The following is a 26,053-nucleotide window of genomic DNA, read 5'->3' on the forward strand; positions in this document are numbered from 1 at the left end:
CCGTGACTATATAACATCTCCATGTCTATAGTACAAGAATCTAGGCACAGCTTATGTCCAGTTTCCTTTAGCAAAAGTTACATAAACAAAGAAAAAAATGAAACAATTACACAGGTGGTATATTGTTCAGTATATGTTATTTAGGGGTTTCTACCCCACCTTTGATCATTCAGTTTCCAAATAAAAGACACCAAACCTTTACATTTATAAGCCTAAGACCTGGGAAGATATCAACCCAGAATGCTGTTGTCTCTGTCAATAATCCCAAGATATTACTTGCCATGTTGCATGGGGGCAGCTCTTACTCCAACAGGTGGGCCTTCATGGACGTGGACTCATGGTCTACCTACCTCATGTGCCTTCTTCCTTCATCCTTTGATGATACTCTTGTATAAACAGTCTAAGATATGTACTAGTTACGTCTACATTTGAACAGTACAACTACTGTTAGACTGCAAGTTGCAGAAATTAGTTCTTTGTATTTAAACAAAAATACCATTTTGTTGAAAAGATATGAGTTTGCTAAGAGGACTGGAGGGTGATCAGATGAAACAATTCTCAAAACAGATGATTGGAGCCCAGTTGTTTCAGAGATCTGAAGTACAGGGGGTGAGTGCTGAATGGTATGGCCATGAAGGAAAACCAAAATAATCATGCACTTCAGTGCTTCCTTGGTCACAAATGATGTGTCAGTGCTAGATATTTGATTAATAGTTCCCCAAGGCCTGCAGATATGACAAAGAGGGTAGGTTCCCAAAGGATCTTACCAGTTGTGAAGTCAGCACAGGGAGTGTGGGCTCTGTATGAAACATGAGATCTAGCTACAACTTTTCCTTAGAAGTGATATCTGAAGACCTTGAATTATAATGGCAATAAAATCTCAAACAATAGTTTTACCAGTTAAATGAACACAAATTCAATGATAATGCTGCTGAGGTTTTAGAAAGTAACAAGATATTAGTGTTTTCTTTCTTTCATGTACAAAACACACACACACACACACACACACACACATTAACTTTCTTATCCTTAGACAATCGGCATTTTTGGCACAGAGGAAAAGACTGGTAAGCAATTACCAACATAAGAATCCTGGAAATGGGTGCCTCTTAGTTACATAAGGCTACTATTACAAAGAACAACAGAGTAGGTACCTTAAGAGAATGAAAATTAGTTTGCTTAGGGTGATGGAGGCAAGACTCCAAAATCAAAGTTCTATAGATCCTAGTCTCTGCTTGGCCTTCTTCCCTCATATCTATTTCTTCTTTTCTTTCTGAAAATACATAAGTCCTAAATTCACAGTGGCTCTTATTTCATGATCCTGAGCTGGTAATATCTGCACATCTTTGAGGGCACATAGAATCTAAAGAAGAGTAGACAGTAAATTTGGTGTTCAAAGCATAGTCTGCATAAGGTTGGAAAAAGAGAGATTATGAGACAGATGGTAAGAAAATGTTTTGTTTTTTTTTTGTTTGTTTTTTTTTCCACTGGTTTTTTTTTATTACATATTTTCCTCAATTACATTTCCAATGCTATCCCAAAAGTCCCCCATACCGCCCCCCACTTCCCTACCCTCCCATTCCCATTCTTTTGGCCCTGGCATTCCCCTATATTGGGGCATATAAAGTTTGCAAGTCCAATGGGCCTCTCTTTCCAGTGATGGCCGACTAGGCCATCTTTCGATACATATGCAGCTAGAGACAAGAGCTCCGGGGTACTGGTTAGTTCATCATGTTGTTCCAACTATAGGGTTGCAGATCCCTTTAGCTCCTTGGGTACTTTCTCTAGCTTCTCCATTGGGAGCCCTGTGATCCATCCAATAGCTGACTGTGAGCATCCACTCCTGTGTTTGCTAGGCCCCTGCATAGTCTCACAAGAGACAGCTATCTTTGGGTCCTTTCAGCAAAATCTTGCTAGTGTATGCAATGGTGTCAGCATTTAGAAGCTGATTATGGGATGGATCCCTGGATACGGCAGTCTCTAGATGGTCCATCCTTTCATCACAGCTCCGAACTTTGTCTCTGTAACTCCTTCCCTGGGTGTTTTGTTCCCAATTCTAAGAAGGGGCACAGTGTCCACATTTTGGTCTTCATTAAGAAAATGTTTTAAAGAATGAGACATTACGAATCACGCGGGACCTGAGACTGCTCTGGTTGGGGAGAGAGAAATCCGGCCTACATAGGGCCACAACCCTCTTCCGGTCAGAAAAGCACCAGGGCAGCTGGGGCGCAGGGTCCGCTGACACTCGCCAGCTACCCACAACACCCGCCACAGGATCTTAAGACTTCTGGTGAGTGGAGCACAGCTTCTGCTCCAATCCAAGTGCTCCGGACCTGAGACTGCATTAGTTAGGGAAGCAGAAACCGGCCTGAGTAGGGCCACAGGCCTCATCCGGCCGGATCAGCGCCGGGGTAGCAGGAGAGCAGGGTTGCCTGACACCCGCCAGCTACCCACGACCCCCGCCGCAGGATTTTGGGACTGCTGGTGAGTGGAACACAGCTTCTGCTCCAATCTTTAAACAGTGACAACGATAACAACTAACCCCAGAGATTACCAGATGGGGAAAGGTAAACGTAATAATCTTACTAACAGAAACCAAGACCACTCACCATCATCAGAACCCAGCACCCCCACTTCGCCCAGTCCAGGGCACCCCAACACACCGGAAAAGCTAGACACGGATTTAAAAGCATATCTCCTGATGATGATAGAGGACTTCAAGAAGGACTTTAATAACACACTTAAAGAAATGCAGGAGAACACTGCTAAACAGGCAGAAGACAATAAAGAGGAAGCACAAAAATCCCTTAAAGAATTGCAGGAGAACACTGCTAAAGAGTTACAAATCCTTAAAGAAAAACAGGATAACATAATCAAACAGGTAGAAGTCCTTACAGAAAAACAGGAAAACACATCCAAACAGATGATGGAAATGAACAAAACCATACTAGACCTAAAAAGGGAAGTAGACACAATAAAGAAAACCCAAAATGAGGCAACACTGGAGATAGAAACCCTAGGAAAGAAATCTGGAACCATAGATACGAGCATCAGCAACAGAATACAAGAGATGGAAGAGAGAATCTCAGGTGCAGAAGATTCCATAGAGAACATCGGCACAACAATCAAGGAAAATGTAAAATGCAAAAAGATCCTAACTCAAAACATCCAAGAAATACAGGACACAATGAGAAGACCAAACCTACGGATAATAGGAGTGGATGAGAATGAAGATTTTCAACTCAAAGGACCAGCAAACATCTTCAACAAAATTATAGAAGAAAACTTCCCAAATCTAAAGAAAGAGATGCCCATGAACATACAAGAAGCCTACAGAACTCCAAATAGACTGGACCAGAAAAGAAATACCTCCCGACACATTATAATCAGAACAACAAATGCTCTAAATAAAGATAGAATACTAAAAGCAGTAAGAGAAAAAGGCCAAGTAACATATAAAGGCAAGCCTATCAGAATTACACCAGATTTTTCACCAGAGACTATGAAAGCCAGAAGATCCTGGACGGATGTTATACAGACACTAAAAGAACACAAATTCCAGCCCAGGCTACTATACCCAGCCAAACTCTCAATTAACATAGATGGAGAAACCAAAGTATTCCACGACAAAACCAAATTCACACATTATCTCTCCACGAATCCAGCCCTTCAAAGGATAATAACAGAAAAAAACCAATACAAGGACAGGAACCACGCCCTAGAAACAACAAGAAGGTAATCCCTCAACAAACCTAAAAGAAGACAGCCACAAGAACAAAATGCCAACTTTAACAACAAAAATAACAGGAAACAACAATTACTTTTCCTTAATATCTCTTAATATCAATGGACTCAACTCCCCGATAAAAAGACATAGACTAACAAACTGGCTACACAAACAAGACCCAACATTTTGCTGCTTACAGGAAACTCATCTCAGAGAAAAGGATAGACACTACCTCAGAATGAAAGGCTGGAAAACAATTTTCCAAGCAAATGGCATGAAGAAACAAGCTGGAGTAGCCATTCTAATATCTGATAAGATTGACTTCCAACCCAAAGTCATTAAAAAAGTCAGGGAGGGACACTTCATACTCATCAAAGGTAAAATCCTCCAAGAGGAACTATCAATCCTGAATATCTATGCTCCAAATACAAAGGCAGCCACATTCATTAAAGAAACTTTAGTAAAACTCAAAGCACACATTGCACCTCATACAATAATAGTGGGAGACTTCAACACACCACTTTCACCAATGGACAGATCATGGAAACAGAAACTAAACAGGGACACAGTGAAACTAAGAGAAATTATGAATCAAATGGATCTGGCAGATATCTACAGAACATTCTATCCTAAAACAAAAGGATATACCTTCTTCTCAGCACCTCATGGTACCTTCTCCAAAATTGACCACATAATTGGTCACAAAGCAGGCCTCAACAGATACAAAAATATTGAAATTGTCCCATGCATCCTATCAGATCACCATGGACTAAGGCTGATCTTCAATAACAAAATAAATAATAGAAAGCCAACCTTCACGTGGAAACTGAACTACACTCTTCTCAATGATACCTTGGTCAAGGAAGGAATAAAGAAAGAAATTAAGGACTTTTTAGAATTCAATGAAAATGAAGCCACAACATACCCAAACTTATGGGACGCAATGAAAGCATTTCTAAGAGGAAAACTCATAGCTCTGAGTGCCTCCAAAAGGAAACTAGAGAGAGCACACATTAGCAGCTTGACAACACACCTAAAAGCACTAGAACAAAAGGAAGCAAATTCACCCAAGAGGAGTAGACGGCAGGAAATAATCAAACTCAGGGGTGAAATCAACCAAGTGGAAACAAGAAAAACTATTCAAAGAATCAACCAATCAAGGAGCTGGTTCTTTGAGAAAATCAACAAGATAGATAAACCCTTAGCCAGAATCATTAAAGGACACAGGGAAAGCATCCTAATTAACAAAATCAGAAATGAAAAAGGAGACATAACAACAGATCCTGAAGACATCCAAAACACCATCAGATCCTTCTACCAAAGGCTATACTCAACAAAACTGGAGAACCTGGATGAAATGGAGAAGTTCCTAGACAGATACCAGGTACCAAAGTTGAATCAAGATCAGGTTAATGATCTAAACAGCCCTATATCCCCCAAAGAAATAGAAGCAGTCATTAATAGTCTCCCAACTAAAAAAAGCCCAGGACCAGATGGGTTTAGTGCAGAGTTCTATCAGACCTTCAAAGAAGATCTAATCCCAGTTCTTCACAAACTATTCCACAAAATAGAAACAGAAGGTACTCTACCCAACTCATTCTATGAAGCCACAATTACTCTGATACCTAAACCACAAAAAGACCCAACAAAGATAGAAAACTTCAGACCAATATCCCTTATGAATATTGATGCAAAAATCCTCAATAAAGTTCTTGCTAACCGAATCCAAGAACACATCAAAACAATCATCCATTCTGACCAAGTAGGTTTCATCCCAGGGATGCAGGGATGGTTCAATATACGGAAATCCATCAACGTAATCCAGTATATAAACAAACTCAAAGACAAAAACCACATGGTCATCTCGTTAGATGCGGAAAAAGCATTTGACAAGATCCAACACCCATTCATGATAAAAGTCTTGGAAAGATCAGGAATTCAAGGCCCATACCTAAACATGATAAAAGCAATCTACAGCAAACCAGTAGCCAACATCAAAGTAAATGGTGAGAAGCTTGAAGCAATCCCTCTAAAATCAGGGACTAGACAAGGCTGTCCACTTTCTCCATACCTATTCAACATTGTACTTGAAGTCCTAGCCAGAGCAATTCGACAACAAAAGGAGATCAAAGGGATACAAATTGGAAAAGATGAAGTCAAAATATCACTTTGCAGATGATATGATAGTATATATAAGTGACCCTAAAAATTCCACCAGAGAACTCCTAAGCCTGATAAACAGCTTCGGTGAAGTAGCTGGATATAAAATTAACTCAAACAAATCAATGGCCTTTCTCTACACAAAGAATAAACAGGCTGAGAAAGAAATTAGGGAAACAACACCCTTCTCAATAGTCACAAATAATATAAAATATCTTGGCGTGACTCTAACTAAGGAAGTGAAAGATCTGTATGATAAAAACTTCAAGTCTCTGAAGAAAGAAATTCTAGAAGATCTCAGAAGATGGAAAGATCTCCCATGCTCATGGATTGGCAGGATCAACATTGTAAAAATGGCTATCTTGCCAAAAGCAATCTACAGATTCAATGCAATCCCCATCAAAATTCCAAATCAATTCTTCAACGAATTAGAAAGTGCAATCTGCAAATTCATCTGGAATAACAAAAAACCTAGGATAGCAAAAACTCTTCTCAAGGATAAAAGAACCTCTGGTGGAATCACCATGCCGGACCTAAAGCTCTACTACAGAGCAATTGTGATAAAAACTGCATGGTACTGGTATAGTGACAGACAAATAGACCAATGGAATAGAATTGAAGACCCAGAAATGAACCCACACACCTATGGTCACTTGATCTTCGACAAGGGAGCTAAAAACATCCAGTGGAAGAAAGACAGCATTTTCAACAAATGGTGCTGGCACAACTGGTTGTTAACATGTAGAAGAATGCGAATCGATCCATTCCTATCTCCTTGTACTAAGGTCAAGTCTAAGTGGATCAAGGAACTTCACATAAAACCAGAGACACTGAAACTTATAGAGGAGAAAGTGGGGAAAAGCCTTGAAGATATGGGCACAGGGGAAAAATTCCTGAATAGAACAGTAATGGCTTGTGCTGTAAGATCGAGAATTGACAAGTGGGACCTCATGAAACTACAAAGCTTCTGCAAGGCTAAAGACACCATCAATAAGACAAAAAAACCACCAACAGATTGGGAAAGGATCTTCACCTATCCTAAATCAGATAAGGGACTAATATCCAATATATATAAAGAACTCAAGAAGGTGGACTCCAGAAAGTCAAATAACCCCATTAAAAATGGGGCTCAGAACTGAACAAAGAATTCTCACCTGAGGAATACCGAATGGCAGAGAAACACCTGAAAAAATGTTCAACATCCTTAATCATCAGGGAAATGCAAATCAAAACAACCCTGAGATTCCACCTCACACCAGTCAGAATGGCTAAGATCAAAAATTCAGGTGACAGCAGATGCTGGCGAGGATGTGGAGAAAGAGGAACACTCCTCCATTATTGGTGGGATTGCAAGCTTGTACAACCACTCTGGAAATCAGTCTGGCGGTTCCTCAGAAAATTGGACATAGTACTACCAGAGGATCCAGCAATACCTCTCCTGGGCATATATCCAGAAGATGTCCCAACCGGTAAAAAGGACACATGCTCCACTATGTTCATAGCAGCCCTATTTATAATAGCCAGAAGCTGGAAAGAACCCAGATGTCCCTCAACAGAGGAATGGATACAGAAATTATGGTACATTTACACAATGGAGTACTACTCAGCTATTAAAAAGAATGAATTTATGAAATTCCTAGCCAAATGGATGGACCTGGAGGGCATCATCTTGAGTGAAGTAACACAATCACAAAAGAACTCACACAATATGTATTCACTGATAAGTGGATATTAGCCCAAAACTTAGGATACCCAAGATATAAGATACAATTTGATAAACGCATTCTTCTTGAAACTCAAGAAGAATGAAGACCAAAGTGTGGACACTGTGCACCTTCTTAGAATTGGGAACAAATCACCCAGGGAAGGAGTTACAGAGACAAAGTTCGTAACTGTGATGAAAGGCTGGACCATTTAGAGACTGCCGTATCCAGGGATCCATCCCATAATCAGCTTCTAAACGCTGACACCATTGCATACACTAGCAAGATTTTGCTGAAAGGACCCAAATATAGCTGTCTCTTGTGAGACGATGCTGGGGCCTAGCAAACACAGGAGTGGATGTTCACAGTCAGCTATTGGATGTATCACAGGGCTCCCAATGGAGAAGCTAGAGAAAGTACCCAAGGAGCTAAAGGGATCTGCAACCCTATTGTTGGAACAACATGATGTACTAACCAGAACCCCGGAGCTCTTGTCTCTAGCTGCATATGTATCGAAAGATGGCCTAGTCGGCCATCACTGGAAAGAGAGGCCCATTGGACTTGCAAACTTTATATGCCCCAATATAGGGGAATGCCAGGGCCAAAAGAATGGGAATGGGTGGGTAGGGAAGTGGGGGGGCGCTATGGGGGACTTTTGGGATAGCATTGGAAATGTAATTGAGGAAAATATGTAATAAAAATATTAAAAATCAAAGAAATAAAAAAAAAAAGAATGAGACATTACTATGAAGATATGGAATTGCCACCAGAAGAAGCAAAGCCAGGGAATGACATGAGCAGACTCATGTTGTACAATAAGCACATTGGGCGTAATTGAGTACTTTAAGCAGTGCTTGAAAAAGAAAACCTGGTAGGGACATGGTATGGTAGTTCAAGTGTGAAATAATAGTGACGGTTTAGGAAAGGAGATGCTGGTGGGAATAAGGAATAGTCAGTGGAACTGACACTTTCTGAATTAAAGGCAAAAAGATATCAGGAGTCATAGGATGGCTCAGGTGCTGCCTTCTGCCTTTCAATGAAGTCCAGGTAAGGTCATCTTAGCATATGAATTGTAGATGAATTTGAAGATATTTAGAAAGCCTTTATAACTATACCTAGGAACAGACTATGGCACAGAATTTAAACACAACGATCTGAATAATGTTCACTGACACAGGAAATAGCCAGAGCAAAATGACAAGTGAAGTGGATCTGCAGCTGGGTCTGCAGCAGCACCTGAGCACTGTGTTTCTGGCTTCACAAAGTAGTAGGTGATGGATGAACACACACTTTAATATTTCCCTACCTGTTTCTACGTAGTTTTAATTGACTTAAAACAACAGCAACAACAACAAGAACAACAACAACAACAACTTGGTTTTAAAGCTTGTGTGTCCAGCGAGCATATACTACTTCTGTAACATGAAAACACAGTTTAATTTGAGCACCTAAAATGAGCCACAACAACACAGATTTGCTGTGTCTGGCCCTTTCTAGTCCAAGCTACAGGCTGGTCCTCAGTTCACCACATTCTAGGTTACTCAAGGTCTTGTATATTAGATTTTGTCTTCATTTGTCTTCACAGACTAAGACTCCAGGCTCCTTTCTTATGGACCCAGAATCCAGGCTTTTCCCTACTGACTCAATTGACAAATATATCAGAATGGATTCCCACAGACAGAGATAATGGTCAATATCAGACAACCTCCTCAGGATTTCTAGATGGCTTGATTGATACAAAGACTTTCCCAGACCAAGCCAATCTGTAGATAATGGATTACATCTTTTTGTTGTACAAAGGCTGGAAAACCCATGAACAAGCAAGAAAAACAAAAAATAAGATCAACAAATAACCAAAAGAAGGTACCAGAAGCCTGGCCTTAACAAATGTGTATTTCTGAAATACATGGCAAAAAAAAAATTCAGATTGACTGTTTTACAAAAGATCCGCGAGATTTCAATAAGAACATATAATAAAATAATTCTGTGAAATTAGAAAAGCAATGCATTACTGGAGGGAGGAGATCAACAGAGGAAATCAAACTGTGGTTCTAGATCTGAAAATAAAACTAGTGAAGTAGAAAGTAGAATGAAGAATGTCAGCCATGGGACTATAAAGCAGAAAAAAATCTGTGACATCAGTCAGAGATCATTAGAAAACATACAAAGATTGAAAAATAGAAGAATGTCTGGTTCACTGCATTCCTAGTGTCCTCACTGCACCCCTTGTCATTGCTGCAGTTGCTCCTGCAGTCACCAACACAGAACAAGGCTGTGCGTCCCGCGCTGATCTTGGCAAGTCCACCAGGGATGTCTTCACCAAAGGCTTTGGTTTAATAAAACTTGATTTGAAAATGAAGTTCGAGAATGGATTGGAATTTACCAGCTCAGTCTCTGCCAACATGGAGACCGCCAAAGTGAAATGGAGTCTGGAAGCCAAGTACAAATGATGGACCAAGTATGGACTAACATTTACAGAGAAGTGGCACACAGACAACACCCTGAACTCTGAGATCACCGTGGAAGACCACCTTGCTTGTGGACTGAAGCTGACCTTTGATTCATCTTTCTTGCCTAACACTGGGGAAAAAGATGCTAATATCAAGACTGATACAAGAGGGAGCTTATCAACCTGGGCTGTGATGTGGACTCTGACATCGTTGGACTCCATCCGGGGTGCTCTGGTGTTTGGCTATGAGGGTTGGCTGGTTGGCTACCAGATGAATTCTGAGACCTCGAAGTTCCAAGTGACCCAGAGCAACTTTGCAGTTGGCTAGAAGATGGATGAATTCCAGCTTTGTACTAATGTGAACGAGTTTGGTGGCTCCATTTATCAGAAGGTGAACAAGAATTTTGAGACTGCTGTCAATCTCGCCTGAACTGAAGGAAACAGTAACACTCCCTTTGGAATAGCAGCCAAGTATCAGGTCGACCCTGATGCCTGCTTTTTGACCAAAGTGAACAACTTCAGCCTTAGGATACATTCAAACCCCAAAACCAGGTATCAATCTGACGCTGTCAGCTCTGCTGGATGGCAAGAACGTCAATACAGGCGGACACGAGCTTGGTTTAGGACTGCAATTTCAAGCATAAATGAATTTAGTGTACCTATTCATGTTGTATGTTGGGGATGAGAGAGTTGATAAATACCACGTTAGACCTCCAGGCTAAGAATGACTCGGCTTTAAGGTGTTTACCATTTCAGAGGTACTGCAGAAACCCCATTCCAGAAAGGGTCCTTTTTAGCTGTAGGCGTGGGTTGGGGAGGAGCCTCTATAGAGATGCCAGGCTGCAAGTGGAATCTGGGAACCTGTGGACCCTTTGTAAATCTGTATCCAGTCCCCAGATGGAATTGTGACTTCCTGAGCAACAAACCCTGGTGTCCTGATCCTATCTGCTCAGAAGCATGTACACGTCTGCGTGAAAGGGATGTTTTTAGACAGATCATCACACCCTGTTCCCATCATGCCCTGTTCCCATCTTAGCCCATCAGTTACCTGTTTTACACCAAAAGTAGTCTTTAGGGTGTGGTTAGCTTTGTGTGTGTGTGTGTGCGAGCGCCATTTTAGGGTGGAGAGGGTGGGCATGATGGAGCCAGTCATTCAGGACTTAATTCTTCCTTGTATTGTGTGGTCTTCTTTCTTTCTTCTATTTTCTTTTTTAATCCCCCCCCTTTTTTTCTTTTAATTGCACCAGAGTATGGAATAGCTTCTCTTTCTCCGACTCTGAGGTGGGCAGGTGATTGTCACACTATGACAACACTAGGGATCTAAACTGACTCCTCTTGTAGCCTCACCACTAATTTTTAGCAGTTCAATGGTACATTATAGTCTTCCATTTGTATGGAATTAGCCCCTGCCGTTCAAATGCTGTAATTAGCATAACTTAAAATAAAACTTGAATAAAATACTGAAAAAAAATAGAATGAAATGAATGAACAATATATTAGGTCTCACATGATACCATCAAAAGAATAAACCTTTATTATGGAAATTGGCAATTGAAAAGAGAATGACAAAGATTCCTAAAAGTTATTAAAAATAACTACATATTTTCCATATTTTCTGAAAGATATAAATGTCCTAGTATGATAATACCAGAGCTTTTCAACTGGATTAAATTCAAAAAGACCTAAATAAGACACATTCAAATTGTCAAACCTAAGGTAAGGAGAAAGCTTTCCTTGAAATCATTAAGAAAAATGTAAAATCTCAGGTATAAGGGAGCTCCAATGAAGCTGGCAGTTATCTGGGCAGAACTTGCCTAGTTAGGAGAGAGGAGAGAAATGGATGTCGCAGAGCTAGAATAGAAGTCAGTCTGAGCACCAAAGAACAGAATGCTCCTAACCAAGTGTGCTCTCCCAGCATAGCTGGTCTTGGGAAATGAGGAGGTGAATACTCTTCTAGACCTACACTTGAGAGAGTTTGCTGCTAATAAATGAAAAAAAAAAAGCTAAGTGTAATTTTGAAGCTAAAAGAAAAGGAGTTAATTAGTATTACAAACACACACTTCTCTAATTCATAGGTGTAATTAACTGCAATCAAGTTTATAGTGCTTCACCGAGTTATATGATATTGCTATGTAAATTAGCTATGTGCTTAGCATAGAGGTTAAAAGAGAAAACAACCTAAAAATCATTTTTACATGGAAAACAAAATGTTTGACAAGAAGTAAAACCAGAGTGTTGGTATGCAATCAAAATTAAGCTATTATTCATTGTTCAAAGCCCTAGTAGTTATTATGTGAGCCACAGGTAAGTACACAGAAAAAAAAACTATAGTAGATACACATTGAAGACAAAGAGGCAAGGATTCATCCAAAAATCTGCTTACAAAGGAAGACAGAGAGAAGGAACTGCATGCTTCACAACACAGAACATAACACAACAGCATCTCTGCCTCATTAGCTACTATGAGTATGACAGTTATAGACAGGTGTTAGCCACCATGTGGGGGCTGGAAATTGAACTACAGGTCCTCTGCAAGAGCAGTGGATGCTCTTTAAATCTGAGCTATCTCTCCAGCCCAACTGAGTTTTTTTCTTAAAAGATCCAACTCTGTGCTCTTTACAAGAGACTTAATTTTCAAGGGCACTGGAAGATGGGCTACATCATCCTATACAATGAAAGCTAGAAGAGAGCAGTAGTAATAGCGCTCCTATTTATTTGATAAAATAGATGTTAACTCTAAAGTGAGATAAAGAAAATCCATTCATAGTGATAAAGGCATCATTCACCTTGGTGATTAAACAGTTATAAATATGCACTCAGATTGATGTACTCATATATACAAAGTACTTATATACATCAGAAGAGACACATTCTACGCAGCACCTTCATATTAAATTATGTGCTACTTTCATATACTACTTTCATTTGGACAGAAAACTTTAAAGGGATGTGTTGGATCTAGACTGCACTCTAGACCACATGAGCCCTTAGATTCTATTGATATAGACCTTGGCACTCTGCTTAAACACATGTGGGGTCTTCTTCAGGAGGGATTGTGTGTTATGCCACAGAGCATATATCAGTAAATTTAAGAAGTCTGAAACCACATCGGATATCTTTTCTGACTACAGTCACATGAAATTAGAAGCTGATAATAGAGAAAAATTAGTTGTGGAAGGTATTTTGAAAACTATAAATTTGTGGAACTTGGAACTATGCTTCTAGCTATGATATCACAATCCTATAACCCTAGCAAATGAGTAACTGTATAAAGGTTACAGTTCAGTCTTCTGCTACAGCAATTAATTCTCTTAATTATTGAGCCACTCTGCAGCCCCTGGGATATACCTTTAATGGATGAGGGAGTGGAGTGTGTAAAAAACTCACTTCAGAGTAAAGATCAGGACCTGATAGCTTCACTGCCAAATTTAGTAATCATTTAAAGAAGGTAAAACATTAGTTTTTCTCAAAATCAGGCAAAATGGGAAAACCTTCAAAATCAATTTAAGAATCCAGACATAGCCTGGCACAAAATCAGATAGGGATTTTATAAGAAAATTATAGGCTAATATCCTGGTAGATGTAGACACAGAAATCCTCATGCAATGATACACTTATATAATGCACATTTCTTCCATCTGCTAGGACAAATGCACCACACAACTGCTTCTCCTTCCAAGGTTCCCAAGCGTTTCTTTCTTTTTGGTCTGTTCTTTCTGAATGTTCTGCTTACTCCTTTACTCTCCTTTTTCTGCTTGGTACCCGGGTTTTTCTACTCATGGCTTAGCCATTAGCTCCCCAATAATGCTCATCTTGTATTCTTATATGAATTGATACCCTCATACACCATAGGATATTTTCTGTTTACAAAAATAGACCCTATCTTCATGAAATTATTCTTATACCCCAAGCGTTATCAAGGGATAAGCATGTCTTAATTAGTCACTCATAATATTAGCCATATTATATTTTTATGTACTTTTCACAGAGGATTTTTTTAAAAAGAATGAAGTATATCCCTTCTCTGCTTCTATCAGCATTTCATTTTCTCTGATACTTTCCCTAAAAGAATTTTACAATGTAAACATGTATATTTTATGTATCTTCATTTTATATATTAAACTTAAATATTGAAATGGCTATTTTGTTGGCAATTTAAGTGTGTTCTTGTAATTATCAGGATATGTTCCTATCATTTACTTGATACATTAAAATAAATTGAGTGTGCATTGTTAGAGGACAATTGATACTGATTAATTATTATACTTCTAGGTGTGGCTTGTAATACCTACAGTTCCCATCTATTGCACTAATACTTTTGTCATGATTATTATAGAAAGGCTACTTGAATGCATTTTTTACTTGGAATGTTTACTACAGCTGTATAACCACTTGGAAAATCATTTTTATACTTGTCACAGTAGGCTGTCATTTTAAATAATTGTACTATACTGAAAAGCTAAGAGTTTAAAAATCATGAGTGTGATGTTTAGCCAGGGTCAATGTCAGGAAAGGAGAAGTACAAGGGAGAAAAGGAAGGATTTAAGAAGGGGTAAATATATTTGTTATTTGTATACATGGAAATGTCTTAATTAAACCTACCATTTTGTAGACTTTGCACAAGCAGAATGGAAGAATGGATAATGGAGGGGTACAGGGACAGGAAGACAGATAGAAGAAGGGTAAGGAAGAGGGATGTGAGAGAGTGAGATGCTCACCTCCTATAATGTTTCAAAGACTTGACTCTGAGAGCCACATGTCATTAGTAGCTTGCCAAATCATCTGAGAAGGCTGTGTGATAAATTGTGAATTACTAGAAGTATTAAATTCATCACATTTGTTCAATTCTCATATAAATTATGACAGGAAATTAATTTCAATTTTTTTAATTGAATATTCCTAAACTTTGAAAATGACAAATAAATCTAGTCTCTTCAAAATACATAGTTAAAGCTTAGAGTAATTTAAAAATTTTTTCTATTTTTTTATGAAATTTTTTACACTCTGTATTTTATCTGCCCCCCCCCCAACCACCCTCCTACTGTCCCACATACCTCTTCCCCACGCCCCTATCTTCACGTGGGTGTTTCCACTCCTCACCCCATCTGACCTCTAAACTCTCTGGGGCCACCAGTCTCTTGAGGGTTAGGTGAATCATCTCTGAACGAACACAGACCTGGCAGTTCTCTACTGTATGTGTGTTGAGGGCCTTGTATCAATCATCTGGTGTATGCTGTCTGTTTGGTGGTTTGAGAGAACTCAGGGTCCAGATTGATTGAGACTGCTGTTCCTCCTACAGGATCGACTTTCTCCTCAGCTTCTTTCAACCTTCCCTAATTCAACAGCAGGATTCAGCTGCTTCTATCCATTGGTTAGGTGCAAATATCTGCATTTGACTCTTTCAGCTGCTTGTTGGATATTTCGGAGGGCAGTCATGATAGGTTTCAAACAGGAAACATTGGGAAATAGGAGGTTGGGCAGACCCTCCAGAATGCACCTGAGACCTGGGAGGTGAGAGACTCTCAGGACTCAAAGGGAGGGACCATAGATGAAATGCCTGACAATAGGGAGAGGGAACTTATAGAGCCTACCTCCAGCAAGAAGTCTGGGAATCAAATGAGGGAGAGAAGGGCCATCCCACAGTCACACCTCTGACCCATAATTGTTCCTGTCTGAAAGAATTACAGGAATGGAAATGGAGAGGAGCCTGAGGAAAATAAGGTCCAGAAATAGGCGCAAAGTGGGATCCAGTTCATAGGGAGGTCCCAAGGCCTGACACCATTACTGAGGCAATGGATTGCTCACAATTTATAACTTTTAAAGAAGAATCAATCTGTGGGTGTTTTAAAATAATGCAATTTTATTCTAACACTGAGTACCTGGTCTCTGATAGTCACTTTCAAACACTATGTATCAACTTCCAACTATGGCTTTAAGGAATAGTGGCATATCAAGAAAAAAGTATGTTATGGAAGTTCTAATCTTAGAATGCTATTTTTAAGAGACAATTGAATTTACAAATATCATTGTTTATCTTTCACAGTCTCAAATGACTTCACAGGTAATCAAAACCCCTTACTTTAGATTACTATAATCTTTATAATTTCTCTACATGTGGCCTATGATTAATGAGGAGTAAGTATGAGGAGACTGTGTACTTCACAGATAAGAGTGAAGAGCACACTTTTTGAGTCTTAAAACAATACGATTATAGAATGAAGGTGACTGCGCTTCCTGTGAGATCATCTTTAATGAAATCAATTTTTTTTTTCTGAAGGAACATAATGTCAGAACACTTCAGGATTGCTTGTATCTCTCTGAGAGATATGGAAAACCTTAGTGGTAACTCCCATGGGGAGGCTTTTGAAAAGGTGTAACGTGACTTGGTAAATGTAACACTTGTTTTGTGGCTCTAGAACATTTCAAAGAAAGGATGTTTGGAGAAAATATTAATGACTTCTTAAATCCTAAGTCAGTGTGTATGTCAGTATGTAGTTGGTGGGGATTTATAGCTGGGCAGTTTGAGAAACAGGAAGAGAATGCCTAGAGTGTGCATTTTGTAAAGTCGGAAGATGAAGGTGAGATAAAGTTGATACTGGTGCCAAGGGTCCAATGGCCAGACCTTCCTTCTCCATCACAGCACTGTGAAGTGCAGAACTGGTGAGATCTGAAAGGTCTTTTTACCTGAGTGTTGAATCTGAGTGTTGAGTACAATGTTTCTAATGCAGAGACCCTTTAATACAGTTCCTGTGCTGACTCCCACCCAGAAAATTATTTTCATTGCTACTACATCACTATAGTTTTGTTACTGATATGAATCATATTGTAAATATCTGTGTTTTCTGACAGTTTTTTATTAAACTGTGAAAGGCTCAATTCCATTTTCACATTTTGTGAACTTCTGGTTTAGAGTCAAATAAAAAGAAGACACTTTCATTATGTCAAAAGTCCCCAGATTAACATGGGCTGAGCTTATCCACTCTCCATTACAAGTGAACACTGCCACATTTATTTTCAGAGTGTTGGAGGTACCACTGCTCTGGCTTTGCCCATTCTGTGACTGACAAATAGAGGAGAGATTTTAGCAAACAAAAAAGAAAGACAGAATAGTCCCTAATATTATCTGGAAATTGTGTTTATGATTATCATTTTAAAAATTACTTTGGGGGCTGGAGATATGGCTTAGTGGTTAAGAGAACTGGATGTTTTTGCAAAGGAATTCAGATTCCAACACTGAAACATGGGTTATAGTCACCCATACATAACACTAGGTCCAGGGGGGATCCAACAGCCTCTTCTGGCCTTCTTGAGTACCAGGCATGCATACATTCAAGAAAAACAGCCATACACCTAAAATAAAAGTAAATAAAATTTAAAGAATCAATGAGTTATTTTAAAGTACCACTTTCACTCTTTGAGAAAAAAATATTTCTGTGTAGTTTTCTCTTTTTAGGTGATAGTGAAGTAGCCCTTTTGGATATAATGAAGGTGTTTTATAATTAGTTTCTAGTGAGCCCTTTGAGGGTGTAAAAAACAAAACCACACTTTAAATAGAATGTCTATGGTATTCTTGTTGTATATCTAGTGAGCTGTTTGCAAGAAAGTGAAGTTCTAACCAAAGGTTGATTAAGGGGCTAGGGAATAAGCAGCATTGGTCACAACAGCTCATTGCACCCGACTGATTTCATTCTGTATAATGTGGGAGGCTCACGGTTAGGCTGTGCTTGCTATACCCTTCTAGATCTTACCATCTCTCTGCTGTGCGGGAAGAGAATGGACAAGAAGAAGCTTGGCATCCGTCACAACTTCAATCCACCTCTATCAGTCTGTAAGCTTAGTGTTCTTCCTAGGAAATGAGGATGGGATTTCTCATAGGCAGTCTTTGCCTTCATGAGTACAAGGCTCCAGTGAGTTCTTGAATGTATAACATCTATTTAATTGAGAATTGCAAAGAGAGCACACAAACATTTGCTGATCTTAGTTAGTCATAGTTAGGTAAACATTCTTTGAACATTTGTTTCATAGCCCAGGGAAACTTTACTGAAGGGAGTAAATGTCATGTAAAAATGGTGAAGATGGAATATTTGAAAAAATAAGTATGTGTCCTAGTATTGAAGAAGGTTTGAAGACCTGGAGCTTTTCCTATAAAAAAGTTTTCAAAATGTGTAAAAATTTCACAAAATCATCACACCCAGATGATTTTACTAATTTTTTGATCACTTTACTTTTATAGGTAGGTGTGTATACATATCTCATATACGTATGTGTTTCTACACTCATAATTATACTTAACCTTATCTGGAACTAAATTAAAAACCTTATCTGCATTCTCTGATTACACTTAAATAACCCTAATCAATTTAAATTTGATTTATTCTCTGAGAAACTAAAACATATAATAATAGAAACTTATTTGAGATGTACTTCACTTTAAACCAGAAACCTCTAGTGGGAGCTTTTTACATAACTGAAGTATGTATACATCTACTTGAAATAAATAGTGAGCTATTTTTTATCATTTTAATTTACATTTGTTATGATTGGGTGTGTAGGCATGCTGTGTGTAGGTGTACATGCTAGTGCTCATGCATGGAGATCAGAAAACGATCTGTGATGTTTTCCCCCATCTTTATGTGGGTTCCAGAAATCAAACTCAGGTCTCTAGGCTTCCATAGCAAGCTCCCTCACCAGTTGAGACATCTGATTGTCCAATTTTGTGATAAAATGCTATTAATTAGTGCTAAGTATCAAACATAAATCTTTTTATTTTTTTTAAATAAAAAATCATGTATATGTTAAAAAGACACTTTGTTTATTTTTGAAACTATCTTTGCTGAGCTAATAACTGTCCTTGTGATCAGACATGGGAACCAGGGTACTTCGGTGCATTCACAGCACAGTTCCAGGACCTTGGGTTACATCCCTTTGGCCTCCATTCTGGAAAATGTTGCCTAGGAGATGAGTCATTGACCTTCTAGTTCTACATACTCTAAATTTCAGCTCAACTACCTTTAGCTTCTTTTCCTTTCCTGCTCCCAATACATTCACTGCTCCTAGGATGGAAAGACTACAAGGTTTTACTAGTTGAATATAAATCTTGCAGAAATTACTACAGAGTAATTCTGCCATACTTTTCAGTAGCATAATACCCAAAAGATTGCACGAACTAGCAATATTGATTCTAGTTTATAGATTAAAAGTAAACAGTTTTAAGAATAAAGAAAACAGCATAAAAATAACCCAGATAGTTAAATGCATAATTGAAACAAAATACTCCTATATGAAGTCCCAAATAAACCAACACTCTTTAGACCATAGAGAGGGTACTCATGAAGATGAACTGCATTCCTGCTCTTTCTGCTGCAAGTGGCCCTTCACACAAGGCCTCCTTCAGTGATTGAAACAAAACACCCCCTTCTTCAAGAGATTACAAGATTACAGCTCAGTAGCTAATCTAAGAATATCACTTATAACTTACTTTTTAAGAGGGTACAAGAAGAGAACTGACTCCTGCAGGTCATTCTGTGACCCCATTGACTGAGCCATGGCATGGGCATGCCCATACACAGTATACAAAATCAAAGTAAAAGCTAAATAGTTAATTATTCCTAAACTTCCATAATGGTATTTAAACATTCATATACATGTAGGCATGGACAGCACACATACACACACACACACACACACACACACACACACACACACCATCTTCTGGTCCTTGAGTTTCAGTTCTAAAATAAAACCTTATTTTAAAGCAAATGTTTCTTTGCTTCTTATGAGGAGGACACTAGCATTATTTGATTTATTACTTGTGTAATCTCAGATGGGCGACTACTCCTTTACTCTCTGGGAATACAATATAAACTTTTCAGTATCACAAGAATGGCAAATGTTAGATGGAGGATTTAAGAGTACAATTTGAATAGTGGCACTAGGAACTACAGATATAGTAACAAATCTGAAATACTTGTAAATTTCAGGATTTTAAAACTTTTTATCCTCATTTTATTATATCCAATATTAAAGTTGCTCATGAGTGGGACATTGTCAAAGCAGCAGTACAATGCTTACAAAGCTAGCACTGTTCCCTAGAATGCTTGTCACCTCATAGTTAAATTGGGTTAGTAGTGAGGTAGGGAAGATCTGGCAGGAGCCAGGATAGAGGGAAACATGATCAAAATATATTGTATAAAAACATTTCAATAAAAGAGAAAAATGTCCTCAGATTAAAAAAAAATGAGCTAGGAGAGCAGCTTAAGGATGAACCATTAGGCTAAATGTGACCCAGTGATGAGGACTTTAGAATAGCCATAAATCTAAAGGACAAGCTGCTGAGCATAAATGTAAGTAGAACTCTTTTCTTCTTCCAAGCTATGACAAAATAAAGGTGACCTGTGGTTATAAATTCATTTGTTATCTCCTCTCTCAAGAACCTATCCTAACCAAAATGTGAAACACAGCAGTAAGATAATCTATTCAGCTGTTCTAGGAGGTGCAATCTTGTTCAATATTTATGTCATTTTGGACAGAGCACAGCTTTAATGCCCACCTTAGCCAAAGCCTCTCAGCTGACTAGCACAGTACTCCAAAGAACCAACTCTTTGTCCAAAAGACCTTTAAGGGAAGGCATCTCTCTGTAAGTCACCTCACACAAAAGCATAGGTGTTCCACAGATTGATGGTAACATGCCTAAAGTCTGTTATGAAATTTTCTAATAAGTACAAAAATGCATCTGGTGAGATAACCAACATCTCCCTTCATTTACTTCAGTGTGTAGCTATTATTCATGTGCTTATTTCTTAGTCCCTCCTTGGTATATATTTCTAACATACAAAACAGTTATACATACAATTACTATATCATTGTCATAGTCATAATTTTTAGATAGTATTAAAAGAGCTAGCACTCAAATTCCCAGTTGTTTTATTAGCACCACAATATTTTTGCTCATTTTCAATATAATCCACATACTTTGACATGTCTAAACTTTGCAATGTTTTGTAATGTTTTGTGTCTTTTTGTCTTTTCAGTCAGTAATTTCCACCTTCATCTTTCTTTTATTTTTTTCTCATGTAACAAAGACATTTTGAGAAAGCATGATCTATTGTGATATTTTAGTGATGGTGGAGGAATTTATCTTGTTTATCAGTTGAATACTAGTCTAGCAGGAGAACGTCATGCTTTTAAGAGTCAAAACCACTTCTTTCTTTCTTTCTGTCTGTCTGTCTGTCTGTCTGTCTGTCTGTCTGTCTCTGTCTCTGTCTCTGTCTCTGTCTCTGTCTCTCTCTCTCTTTCTCAGGAATCTCAGGGTTGTTTTGATTTGCATTTCCCTGATGACTCAGGATGTTGAACATTTCTTTAGGTGATTCTTGGCCATTCAATACTCCTCAGTTGAGCATTCTTTATCTCTATACCCCATTTATTAATAGGGTTGTTTGGTTCTCTAACTTTTTGAGTTCCTTGTATACGTTGATTTTTAAATATATATTTTTATATATAGCCTTCTATGGGATACAGGATTGGAAAAGAACTTTTCCCAATCTCTTCGTTGCTGTTTTGTCCTATTGACAGTGTTCTTTGCCTTTCCAAAGCTTTGCAATTTTATGTGATCCTATTTGTACTTTGTTGATCTTATAGCATAAGCCATTAGTGATTTGTTCAAGAAATGATCCCCTGTGCCCATGTGCTCAAGGTTCTTTCCTACTTTCTCTTCTATTAATTTCAGTGTATCAGGTTTTATGTGGAGGTCATTGATCCACTTGGACTTGAGGTTTGTACAAGGAGATAAAAATGGATTGATTTTCATTCTTCTACATGCTGACCACCAGTTGAACCAGCACATTTGTTGAAAATACTGTCTTTTTTCCACTGGATAGTTTTATCACCTTTGTCAAAGAAAGAATGACCATAGGTATGTGGATTCATTTCTGGATCTTCAGTTCTATTCTATTGATTTACCTGCCTGTCTCTGTACCAATACCATGCAGTTTTTATCACTATTCCTCTGTAATACAGCTTGAGGTCATGGATGGTGATACTCCAAAAGTTCTTTTATTGTTAAGAATAGTTTTTGTTATCCTGGATTTTTTTTTATTCCAACTGAATTTGAGATTTGATCTTTCTAACTCTAGTTGGAATTTTGATGGGGATTGTATTGAATCTGTATGGCCATTTTTACACTATTTATCCAGCAAATCCATAAGCATGGGAGATCTTTCCATCTTCTGAGATCTTCAATTTCTTTCTTCAGAGACTTGAAGTTCTTGTTTTTTAGATCTTTCACTTGCTTGGTTTTAGAGTCACACCAAGTTATTTTATATTATTTGTGATTATTGTGAAGGTTGTTGTATCCTTTTTCAACCTGTTTGTCCTTTGAGTAGAGGAAGGTTACGGATTTGAGTTAATTTTATGTCCAGCAATTTTGCTGAAGCTATTTATCAGCTGTAGGAGTTCTCTGGCTGAATTTTTGGGGTCACTTAACTATATTATCATATCATCTGCAAAAAGTGATATTTTGATTTCTTCTTTTGCAATTTATATCCCTTTGATCTCCTTTTTTTGTCTAATTGCTCTGGCTAGGACTTCAAGTACTATATTGAATATCTAGGGAAAGGGTGGGCAGCCTTGTCTAGTCCCTGATTTTAGTGGGATTGCTCCAAGTTTCTCTCCACTTAGTTTGATGTTGGTTTCTTGTTTGCTGTATATTGCTTTTTCTATGTTTAGATATGGGCCTTGAATTCCTGATCTTTCCAAGACTTTTACCATGAGGGGTGTTGAATTTTGTCAAATGCATGTTCAGCATCCAATGGGATGATCATGTGGTTTTTTTTTCCTTTGAGTTTGTTTATATAGCAGATTACATTGATGCATTTTCATATACTGGACCATCCCTGCATCCCTGGGACGAAGCCTACTTGATCATGGCGAATGACCATTTTGATAGGTTCTTAGTTTCAATTTGTGAGAATTTTATTGAGTACTTTTGTATCAATATTCATAAAGGAAATTGGTCTGATTTTGGATCTTTGTGTGGTTTAGGTATGAGTAATTGTAGATTCATGGAATGAATTGGGTACTGTTCCTTCTGTTTCCTTTTTGTGGAATAATTTGAAGAGTATTGGTATTAGGTCTTCTTCTTTGAAGATCTGAAAGAAATCTGTACTAAAACAATCTGGTTTTGGGATTTTTTTTTTTTTTTTTGGTTGGGAGACATTTAATGACTGCTTCTATTTCTTTAGGGGTTATGGGACTCTTTAGATGGTTTATCTGACCCTGATTTAACTTTGATATCCGGTATCTATCCAGAAAATTGTCCATTTCATCCAGGTTTTCCAGTTTTGTTGAGTATAGGTTTTTATGGTAGCATCTGATGATTTTTTGAATTTCCTGTTTCAGTTGTTATGTCTCCCTTTTCATTTCTGATTTTGCTATTTTGGATAATGTTTCTGTGCCCTATAGTTTGTCAGTCTTATTGTATCTGTTGAGACCTGTTTTGTGACCCACTATATGGTCAGTTTTGGAGAAGGTACAATGAGGTGCTGAGAAGAAGGTGTATTCTTTCGTTTTAGGATGAAATGTTCTGTAGATATCTGTTAAACCCATTTGGTTCACAACTTGTTAGTCCACTGTGTCTCTGTTTAGTTTCTGTTTCCATGATCTGTCCATTGATGAGAGATGGGTGTTGATATCTCCCACTTTGCCTTTATCTGTTACCTGAACTTTTTCCTTACTGCTTTTTATAATCTTTCTTTGTTTTTTGCATTCAGTGTTTTGACTTTTATGTAACAGGAGAATTTTTCTTTCTGGTCCAATATATTTGGAGCTTTTTAGGCTTGTTGTATGTTTATGAGCATCTGTTTCTTTAGGTTAGGGAAATGTTCTTCTATAATTTTGTTGAAATTATTTGGCCCTTTATTTTGGGCCCTTTAATTTGTTGGCCATTGACTTTGGGAATCTTTGCTCTCTTTTATACCTATTATACTTAGGTTTGGTGTTCTCATTGTGTCCTGGATTTTCTAAATGTTTTGGTTTAAGAGCTTTTTGCATTTTGCATTTTCTTTGATTGTTGTGTCAATATTTTCTATGGTATCTCCTTCACCTGAGATTCTCTCTTCTATCTCTTGTATTCTGTTGGTGATGCTTGCATCTATGAGTCCTGATTTCTTTCCTAGGTTTTCTATCTCCACGGTTGTCTCCCTTTGTGATTTCTTTATTATTTCTGTTTCCATTTTTAGATCCTGGGTGGTATTGTTCAATTCCTTCACCTGTTTGTGTTTTCCTTTAATTCTTTAAGGGATTATTGTGTTTCCTCTTTAAGGGTTTTGACCTGTTTACCTGTGTTCTCCTGTATTTCTTTAAGGGAGTTAATAATTCCCTTATTAAAGTCCCCTTTCATTATAATGTGATGTGATTTTAAATTTGAATCTTGCTTTTCTGGTGTGTGGGGGTATTCAGGACTTGCTGTAATGGTAAAACTAAGTTGTGATGATGCCAACTATCCTTGGGTTTTGTTACTTAGGTTCTTGTGTCTGCCTCTATCCATCTGGTTATCTCTGGTGTTAGTTGGTCTTGAGGCCTCTGACTGGACCTTTTTCCTCCTATTACCTATGGGCCTGGGATCTTAGGTGTGTGGGCACTCCTGGGAGACCCTTTTATCTGGGCAAGATTTGGGTGTGAACATCTTTGTCATAGTGTAAGTTCTCAGGCACAGATCACCTTTAGTATTTCTGAAGATTGCCTTTGCAAACTTATATTTTGGGACTTTTTTGATATCTTTTAAATCTTAAGACAAACCTTTTATTTTCTGCAGAGGTTTGGCATAGAAAAATGCTTTCTCACTTGCTACTACTATCACAAAATATTGGATAGTTTGGTGTATTAAATGATGTTTTAATTTTATTTAATTTATTCCACATTCTTCTAAACTATCTAATTAGACAGCTTTAGAATTAATTTCTATGGACATTGCTTGTGCTCACAGCCTTTTATTAATCTCACCATTTCAACTGTGTGAGAAGTCTCATCACCTTCTTTGGGTCCTCCATACAGCATTGCAAGGCCGATTTTAGTGTTGCTGAGCTGTGCTGTCATTGTGTGCTCTGCCCAGGAAGAACCTGCCTTCGTGATACCTCAGACTACTGTCACAGTTTATTTTCTCATAGCTTTGTACCTGACAGATGCTATTGCTTCTTCAGACATGACAAAGGAGAGACAAAGCTTGTTCTTTTTAAGGGTCTTTATTTCAAAGGCTGCTCCCTTCACAGGCTGCTTATAAATAATACTGTATTCACTTTTTCATATCCACAGGACTCACTTCTTAGAAAGGGCTCAGTATTTATTATAAAGGATCTCACCACACTCTGCCAAGTTTAGGTTTGAAAATTTGATAGTTTTGAGATTCTTTCAGAGTCTCTCCATCTATCTGCTAAGGCGATTAGTAGGTTGCTTTGTGCATTCTTCAGAAGTCTGCCCCCAAATAGGATAGAGCTACATAAGGAATACACATTGGATAAAATTCTTAGTGACCTATCACCTTTTGTCATCTGCTTTTGTTGTCAATTTTATTTCTCAGATTTTGTGTTGTTACCTTGGTTGTTTTTTTTTTTTCAAAAGGATTCAGTAATTATGCACCCTTATCCTATTTTCATAAAATCCCATCATTGAATTTTTTGTTAATAGAATCAGCTATCATCATCAAAGGCTGTACTGCATCATAGTCATGGGCTCTACTTGAAGGACATCCTAGGCCCCTGTTCTCTCAAACTGTGTGGTTATTATGCTCTTTTCTGATTTTCATGCATCTCTAATAACATTATGTGTCTTCACACTTCTCTCATAATAATTCACACATTTTAGTTGCTGTTTTCTTTGATCAGTGGTTTCCAAAGTAGGTCAGATAAATTCCTATGGTAAATTCAAGGGAAAGTAAATACTAAAATTCATATTGAAGCTTTATTTTTCTCATACCTTTATGCTTTACTTGTATTTTGTGAGGCTTGTATATTAAGACATGAA

At 38.0% G+C, this 26,053-nt stretch overlaps 1 protein-coding gene and 1 pseudogene across 2 annotated transcripts in view; both read left to right on the forward strand.

Annotated features, from left to right (window-relative positions):
• The window catches only part of Gulp1 (GULP PTB domain containing engulfment adaptor 1), a 272,673-nt gene that overhangs the window by 81,444 nt on the left and 165,176 nt on the right, over window positions 1-26,053 (forward strand). The window lies entirely within an intron of this gene.
• On the forward strand, window positions 361-11,047 carry LOC110295045 (non-selective voltage-gated ion channel VDAC1-like; annotated as a pseudogene).

Source organism: Mus caroli, unplaced genomic scaffold, assembly GCF_978045245.1.
Source record: "Mus caroli unplaced genomic scaffold, Mus_caroli_1 scaffold_1, whole genome shotgun sequence".
Lineage (NCBI taxonomy): Eukaryota > Metazoa > Chordata > Mammalia > Rodentia > Muridae > Mus > Mus caroli.